The sequence below is a fragment of the Haliotis rubra genome, unplaced genomic scaffold, assembly GCF_003918875.1.
Source record: "Haliotis rubra isolate DU_JTF1 unplaced genomic scaffold, ASM391887v1 Scf2360, whole genome shotgun sequence".
In the NCBI taxonomy this organism is placed as follows: Eukaryota; Metazoa; Mollusca; class Gastropoda; order Lepetellida; family Haliotidae; genus Haliotis; species Haliotis rubra.
In genome coordinates, this window is record NW_025766404.1 from 11,193 (window position 1) to 20,611 (window position 9,419).

At 38.0% G+C, this 9,419-nt stretch overlaps 1 long non-coding RNA gene across 1 annotated transcript; it reads right to left on the minus strand.

Annotated features, from left to right (window-relative positions):
• Positions 1-7,479: 7,479 nt before the first annotated feature.
• LOC124278416 lies at positions 7,480-8,060 on the minus strand. The gene is made up of 2 exons (XR_006899083.1): positions 7,884-8,060; positions 7,480-7,531 (listed from the first exon to the last, which is right to left on the minus strand). It is a non-coding gene; the product is annotated as an uncharacterized LOC124278416 (long non-coding RNA).
• Between the last annotated feature and the right edge of the window lie 1,359 nt (positions 8,061-9,419).

Sequence of the window (9,419 nt, forward strand, 5' to 3'; positions counted from 1 at the left end):
GCAAGTGACCTCTCCTTTGTGTGATGTCGTGGTTGCGTCACTGATGTTGTTGTTTACTGGACATTTTCAGATGAAATTATTCACAGATGTTCACTTAAAACATATCTGCCAGTTAGGTTTATATATGTTGAAATAAGTGTGAGTAAAGAAAGTATGAATGTCAAATTGCATTTTTAATGGCTTTCAGTTTATGATGAAGTTACGAAAATAACTTAGTGAAGATTGATAGAGTTGATACATTAGAATTGATTGTAATAAGTGTTTACAATAGACTTTGTGATACCCCAAGGAATGCGTGACATCATGGCATCATCTTAAAATGACCCCTCCAAAAATGTAGTGACAGCCCAAGGAGGTATAAGATATTATGTTATTATAGTATAAGGTATCTATGTAACACCTAATAGCCGGCTAGTAATAAGTGCATGAAATCAGATGTTCATAGACTTATTGACTGCTGCCTTAGACGCCAATATATGATGTGGCATTGGCCATTAGCAACATCATTATATAATTCCTATATAATTCAATGCTTGTTCCTATGATATATTCTGTAGAAGGCACGTTAGTCAGTCTAAAAAAAACACATATACTGTTTATATGTGGAGTGTTTAATGATATATGTAAGAGCTGTTAATATCATGGCACTTGCTTTTTCTGTGACAAATACATCTAGTATACAATCGGGCCACTATCATTGTATCCTTCTGTAGAAACGGATCTGTATGTATTATATTTACTGATTAAATCATTGCATATACTGTAATTCATATATTTCTGATTTCTTGAACTTGGCCAGTAAATGGTCTACCCGTGTCTTTGCCAATTGCCAAGGAAGAGAAGAAGCAGACTCAAAGGAGATACGTTTTCTGTTTCAGTATCAGCAGCAGAAATTAAAGGATTTATTCTTATTCCTATAGCCGGAAATGAAGGAGATTTGCTTTAAATGTGTTGGGACTTACGTACCCTCTCAGGAGGACAATAATTTTACGCTACTTCAACCCCCTTTGAGGGTACTAACAATCTCAGTTACTAATCTAAACTACCAACAATAAAATATTTAGCTATTTACAGATCAGTCAACAAATCTAATTCTTAAAAAAAATCAACTATTAAATGATAATCAACTATTAAATGATAATTAACATTATAAAAAAGATCCTTCAATGTTTTGACATTGAAATACTTATCCCTTGTGATGGAATATTCAACACAGTCAAGCAGGACATGCTTGACTGTGATTCTTTCATCACAAGGGATGCAAAACGGAGGATCTTCGCCTTTCAGTAAATATTCGTGAGTATATCTAGTGTGTCCAATGCGACATCTTCGCATAATGACCTCTTCAAATCTGGTTAGTGAGTGAGTGAGTTAATATTTATCGTCACATCGGCAATATTTCAGCCATATCGTGACGAGAACTTTTATATTTATATTAAAAATGAATAAAGTTAGAAATTAAAAAACCTGTTAACGAAGAACAGTTAAACTACTAGTGTATCACAGATATCCATTTAAAACTAGCAATTAAATCTAAAATATTGGAACTAGAAATGACAATACAATATAAAAACAGGCTGTAGATTGCTAACGACTGAAGGTAGATCACCATACTAGGGACCATGGGGACTTATAGTACATTTGCTTCCTGCATGGACCCTAGCTGGCTTTACACCATCCCTTCAGCCTTCAGCAAGTTTAGACAATTTAGCCATAATTTAAAATAACACATATTCTACGCTTAAAACTAATGGTATGTTTAAATTTAGTTTGAATGTTTTGGGATTTACGTAACCCCACAGAAGGACAACAATTTTACAATGCTTCAACCCCCTGTGAGGATACGGCCACTAACAATCTCAGCTGCTCAACTAAACTACCAATTTTAAAATATTTATCCATTTACAATTCATTTACAAATCTAAATCTTTTAATAATGCAATAACTAAATGAGAACTGATATTATTAAAAAAATCCTTCATCGTTCGTGATTTGAAATAGTTATCCCTTGTGATGGAATATTCAATACAGTCAAGCAGGACATGCTTGACCGTGATTCTTTCATCACAAGGGATGCAAAACGGAGGATCCTCACCTTTTAACAGGTATTCATGAGTATATCTAGTATGGCCAATACGACATCGTCGTATGATGACCTCTTCAAATCTGGACTGACAACCCAAGTAGGTATAACCAGCATAAGGTTTTATTGCATGTAATTCATTAAGTCCCATTATATTGTCCCACTTCTTCTGCATCAGATCGCGGATATAATATCTAATAGCAGCTTTGTAATCAGAGTATGGAATAAGAAGTGGTGTCACAGATTTGTTGAGTGCTGCCTTGTCAGCAAGATCGGCCAGTGTGTTCCCAGAAATGCCAACGTGGCTGGGTAACCAACAGAAGACGATGTCGCATTGGCCAGTAGCAAGCTCATTATACAATTCAATAATTTCTAATAAAAGTGGATGTTTGCAAGAAAGAAGGCAAGAAAGAGCGTCAGAAAAGATAATATATTGTTTATATTTACGGTGTGAGTTAACATATTTTAAAGCTGTTAATATGGCGTTTGCTTCCGCCGTGAAAATAGAGCTGTTATCAGGCAATCGAGAAGATATTGTTCTTGACCCAATGACAGTGGCACAAGCTACAGCGCCACCGTCCTTGGATCCATCTGTAAATATGGATTTATATGTATTATATTTATTTCTTAACTAACTAAATTCTTGTTTATACTGTAATTGATTAGTTTCTGATTTTTTAAATGTGGTCAAAGTTATGTCAACCTGGGGCCTTGGAAGGAGCTATAGTTTCCAGCTCAATGCCGGCAGCAGAAATAAATGGTTTAATTCTGTGCCCAAGAGGCGAAACAAGAGAAGACTTTTTCTTGTACAGATCCGCACAAAGAAGATTGAAAACACAGTCAAATGCAGGATTAGACTCATTAGAATAGAGTTTTGTTATATACTGTAAGGATAATTTTATACGACGTTGGTTAAATGATGGCTCGTCTGACTCAACATAGAGACTGTCAACAGGGGAACTTCTAAAAGACCCAAGACAAAGTCTTGGGCCTTGGATGCACGGGAATCTAATAGTTTTAAGTTGCTGTTGCAGGCTTCACCATATACGAGGGAGCCATAATCAAGTTTGGAGCGGACTAGTGATCGATATAGGTAGAGAAGGGTAGTATGATCCCCTCCCCACTTTGAATTAGAAACTACTTCCAATAAATCCAGTGCCTTCAGGCATTTATTTTTAAGGGATTTAATATGCAGCAGAAAAGTTAAATGGGAGTCGAAAATTAAACCCAAGAATTTGGTTTCCTTAACAACTTTGATGGGAGTGCCATTTAAAGTTTGTTCTGGATCTTTATGCGGCTTATATTTTCTACAAAAGTGTAGACAATTAGTTTTGGACTTGGAAAATTTAAAGCCGTTTTCAAGACACCATTTATTTATTTTGTTTAAACACAATTGCAGCTGCCGTTCAATAGTATGCATATTTTTGCCACGACAAGAAATATTAAAATCATCCACAAAAAAGTGATCCATCAACTGAATCATTTAAAACCTTTGATAAACTGTTAATCTTAATACTAAATAATGTGACGGACAAAATACTACCTTGTGGGACACCCTGATCCTGATTGTAATGATCAGTCAGCGTGGAACCCAATCGGACTTGAAAGTGTCTGTCATTGAAAAAATTGGATATAAATTGAGGCAAACGGCCTCTCAAACCAAAGTCATGTAATTCTTTTAAAATCCCATGCTTCCACGTAGTGTCATATGCTTTCTCTAGATCAAAAAAGATAGACACTGCATGTTGTTTATTAATTATAGCGTTTTTGGCAAATGATTCTAAACGCACTACGTGATCTATGGTACTTCTGTTTTTTTTCTGAAACCACATTGAATATCTGTTATGAGGTTATTGGTTTCTAAGTACCAAACTAGTATATTATTTATCATGCGTTCCATGGTTTTGCAAACGCAGCTTGTGAGTGAAATTGGTCGATAATTTGAAGGATCGGTATGATCACGTCCAGGTTTAGGTATTGGGATTACTATAGCATCTCGCCATGATGATGGAAATGCACCTGACGTCCAAATGTCATCAAAAATATTTAAAAGGGTCTCTAAACAGGATTCTGGTAAGTGCTTCAGGAGTTGATAATGTATATTATCAGCTCCTGTAGCAGTATCATGAGCTTGTTCAAGAGCAGTATGGAGCTCATGAATAGAGAATATTTCATTATAATCTTCCCCATTAACTGAATTAAAATTGATAGTTTTCTTTTCTTGCTGTTTTTTATATGTTTGGAATTCAGGTACATAATTTGAAGAGGAAGAGTGTTTGGCCAGAGTTTCACCAAGTTTATTTGCAATATCTGATTTATTAGTCAATATTTGGTCCCCATCTTGCAGGTGGTGAATGCTAGATTTAGAGCCCTTACCCTTGATTTTCTGGATCATGTTCCATACCTTTGAAATCGGCGTACGTGCATTGATCTTTGATACATACATTCGCCAAGAATTGCGTTTGCTTTGTTTGAAGTTACGCCTTGCTTTGAGCATTTAGAATTTAAAATTTATTCAAATTGTGGGCCATAGGGTGGCGACGGAAATAATGTTCAGCTTTTTCCGTGCCTTCGAGCCTGTTTGCAGTTATCGTTGAACCATGGCTTTCTTATGTGTGGATTTACAGAGGACTTAGGGATACACTCATTGGCTATGTTATTGAGTTCATCAGAAAACATTTTATAGCGTCAGCAACATCAGTGAAAATTTCAGGTTTAAGTTTTTCAGCACAGAGAGTTTCATATAAAGGCCAGTTAGCCTTCTTAAAATTCCATCTGGATGACGAAGGAACATCAGATGGGGTTACCGGTGTTAGAATTGTAGGAAAGTGATCACTTCCACAGAGGTCGTCATGGGCGGACCATTCAAATTCATTCAGGAGGTTTGAGTCAGTGAGTGACAAATCAAGATTAGAATATGTACCTGTACCAGGATGCAAATAAGTATGTGAACCATCGTTATATATGCATAAGTCATTATTTGAAATGAAATCTTCCAGTAACTTACCTTTATTGCTTGTGTGTACACTGCCCCAAAAGTTGGTTGTGGCCATTTAAATCGCCCATTATGATACACGGTTTTGGAAGTTGATCATAAAGTGCTTGAAGATCAGTTGGATTGAAGCGTCGACGTTGGAGGAATGTAAAGAAAGCACACGGTAAAAACAATGTGCATAGTTATCCGAATTGCGACAGCCTGAAGATTGGTATGAATTAAAACAGGGCTGTGGATCACACCCTGTTTTACTAAAATAGAAGATCCACCAGTTGCTTTTGTCCCTGGTGGAGAGAATGAATGGTAAGCATTGTACTGACGTAAAGCAAAGTTGTCAGTTTCTTTTAAATACGTCTCCTGTAGACATATTGCTGACGGCTTATAATCTTGTATTAATAAGTGTAAATCATTAAAATTGGTCCTGAGACCTCTGCAATTCCACTGAATTAGTGAACTGGAAACGCTCATGTTATAGGTGGATGCACGGGAGATCTATTTTTCCCTTTTCTAGGCGACTTACTTCTGTTGCGCCGATGGGAGAGAGGAGGCACTTCCATGTCCTCCAAAGATTGAAATCTATTATGTATCTGTACAGGGCCACACTGACCCTTCGGTATACGATCTGAATAATCATGTTTGGTGTTATTCTTCTTTACAACATGAGATGGTTGTGATACCAATGTTGGAGCCAATGGTGACGTTGAAACCACTGTAGATTGATCTTCAGTCTGTGATGAAGAAGAACATGATGATTGTTGACGACGTTTAGCCTGTATTAGAGTCGAGGACTCAAGTCACGTGTATTCAGTCTGGCAAGCAACCGAATGGCATGAAACAGGTCTAGAAACAATAACATTTTGAACTGAGGCAGAAGCAGTGGCCGCGTAAGATGGGTTTGGTTTTTATGAGCCAGAACATATTTCTACGCTTCTAAAAGGTGATATTGCGGTCATGTTTGACTTTTGAAATTTTGGATTGAAACTCCCATGTAGGGCAATCTCTTGAAGACGATGGATGATTTCCTGAGCAGTTTACACATGAAAGAGGTTTTACGCAGCGTTTACTATCTTCACATTTGCCCCCACATCGATAACAGGCAGCTGTGTTGTGGCATGACTTTGAACCATGACCATACCTTTGACATCTGTAGCACCTAAGGGGATTGGGGATGTAAGCATCCACCCTTAAATGACAGTATCCAGCTTTGAGTGATTCTGGTCGTGATGGAAGACCAAATGTAAATAAATATGTGTTGGTCTTAATAATTTCATTGCCTCTCTTGGAAGTAAAACGTTTAACAGCTGTAACTCCTTGTGAGCATAATTCCGAAACAATATCATCCTCATCCATGTCTGAAAGGCAACGGCCTACATCTTGGACAATGCCTTTACTGCTGTTAAGGGTCCTGTGAGGTGAAACCGTCACGGCAACGTTCGCTAATGACTTTGTTGACAGCATGATTTGCGATTGAATCTGCTTTTTGCATTCAATCAGAAGACAGCCAGAACGCAGCTTTTTAATTTCTTTCACATCGCCGGCCAGAACTTCTTTGGCTTTTGCAATGGCAAAAGGATTTAATTTCAGTGGACCATCATTCGGTGAAGACATGACTAAAAAGCGAGACCAATTATCAGGATTAACAACAATTGGAGGAGTCTCATCCTCAGACGATACTGAATCATCAGATTCATACGATCTTTTTTTTAGTGGGGGTGCCATGTTTGTATTAAATATATTTCACCCTCCTAGCTCCCAAAACACCATGAAGTGTCAACAAGGACGATGCCTTATGTCTGTGGGCCTCCAACAGACGGCACCAGGGATACCAGGAGGGTATACTCAAGCAGGAGAACATCTTGAAAAGATATGTCCTACCAGATTGGCCCATGAGCCACCGCTTCTCTGTATGTGACTCAAATTTCAAAATTAGTAAACACACACAGGAAATGCAAGTGATAGATTATTTGGCCAATACTTTTGTCAAAACATGTTAAAAAATGGAAGTATTTTGTGTAAAACAATAAACAGAGCAAGAACAGAGCTTGGCATGACCAGCCGATTAGTTGAACCGGGCCCATTCAACCACCCGCCTAGGTGAAGTAAGGGGCGAAGTGGTGTGTTGGGCAAAGGAACACTGTTCCTGGAACCAGTGCCCTCAACAACCAGCCTCCCGTCCTCAACTGACACAGGGGCGCAACCCACGGCAAACGGGTTGGTGGACAACATATACCCCCGGGTCCACAACGGGGGTTCGAAGAGCACTTAGCGTTACCCAGCACCCACCACGAGGAGGTGACTCTTCACGGGTGCCACACAAAGATTGAGACCTTGTGGGTGGCTGTGATTGTAGCAGCGTCAGGATGTAGTTATTGTAGTGACAAGAACCACAAAGCCACTGGGGTGTGAGGCGGATGGACTTTTATTACAAGAATGTAATAAACAAAAGCTTTAGCCTGAAACATGTTACAATGACAATATAAGTTTACAGTCAATAATTGACAGTATGAAACATTACTACATAACAAGTGAATTAACTTATCCAAATACTTAATTAAACACACACACACGTACACGTATATACATAACTAATCATAACTACTGTTGCCAACACGTTACCGTGACAACTCCACAGATATATAAATGAATAATATCATGGTAATACACATGATTTGCTGATGCACATGAATGATACACATGTATTTATTATATTACATGGCTTTGATGCTATAAACATTTACACATATGATAGATGTTACATAATATACAATGATAAATACAATTGAAATAACAATGATAACAACATACCAGGTTGGTATGACCTGAGCTCCTGCATTCAATGCATAGGTGACACTGCTGGTGTTTACGTCATCTGCAGGATGAATAAATACCATGTGCAGATGATATTTACAACAAATGATTAAAAGAGTAACTACGGTAAAAGCTACATACAACCACATCTAACCACACATACGCACATACATCCACACACGCACTCCATTTATGGTAGCTATAATAATGCTAATAGTAACAATGCTTTAATGTGATAGGAATATGGAAAATAAGATTATTGCTAAATATTATACTTAGATGAAATATAATTAATGATTATATGTAATGTTATAAATATATAATATAACACTTACACAACTCACTGTTCTGTGAGTCAAAACGTAACATTAACCTAATGACACACATATTAAAAGATTCACATGTTTATTATATTTACAACTATATACAATACAAAGTTGAATCTGCCACATGATGATGAACCATGATCAGAAGCTGACCCTGACTGACTTTGTGACATGCCAGGAAGTGGCTCAGCAGTCTGAGTAGATATTGCAGGTGAGAAAATCTGTGGAGAATCGGCGTTCACCCAAGTCAAGTTGGTTTGGGAACCCGAAGAAGATTTAGAAACTTTAGTGGATGGCTCAGATGGTGTTTTGGTTTTTGAAGCATATGTTTCTTGTGGGTCACATCTTTGAACAAGTTGTTTCGCTTCGGCAAAACTAATATTTTGAGGAAATTTGATCCTGTTTATTTCCATCTGGTGCTTCCAAATTGGACACTCTTTAGAGAAAGAGGAATGGTCTCCTGAACAATTGGTGCATTTCTTGTAATCACTGTCACAATCTTCTGTTGTGTGGGTCTTCTCACCGCAGTGAACACACACAAAAGACAATGTGCAGGTACTTACACCATGACCATACTTTTGGCACTTGAAACATCTCAGTGGATTCGGAATATACGTTTCCACTTTGATGTGACAGTAACCAGCGTTGATTGATTTAGGAGCAGTAGGAGTAGAAAATGAAAACAAGTAAGTGTTGGTTTGTTGGATCTGGTTGTATTTTCGGGTAGTGAAACGTTTGACGAATAGCATAACTTGGTCCTTCATCTCGGAGGCAATATCAATTTCCATCATATCAGCAAAAAGTCTATCTCGGTCTCTCACAATGCCCTTGCTTGTGTTAAGCGTTCGGTGGGCAGAGACTGATACTGGAAATGATTTAGTTGAAAGGAGGTTGTTTGCCTGTTGCCTCTTAGTGCATTCAACAAGTAAAGAACCAGTACCTAAACGTTTAACAATTCTCACATCATGTTGTTAACATCAGGATCAGTAGTATCAAGAGGACGTTTTCTTTGTTTGGGGGGGTGTCCGTAAGCCATGGTAGGTTTATATTGTTTCGTCATCCGAGCTCCCCACCCACCACGGAGTATCACAAGGACAATGCTAAAAGCAGGCGGGTTTCCAGCCTGAAACACCAAGGATACCCGGATGATATACGCACGCAGAATTACAAAAGTAATTATTCCACCTGATTGGCCCATGAGCCACCA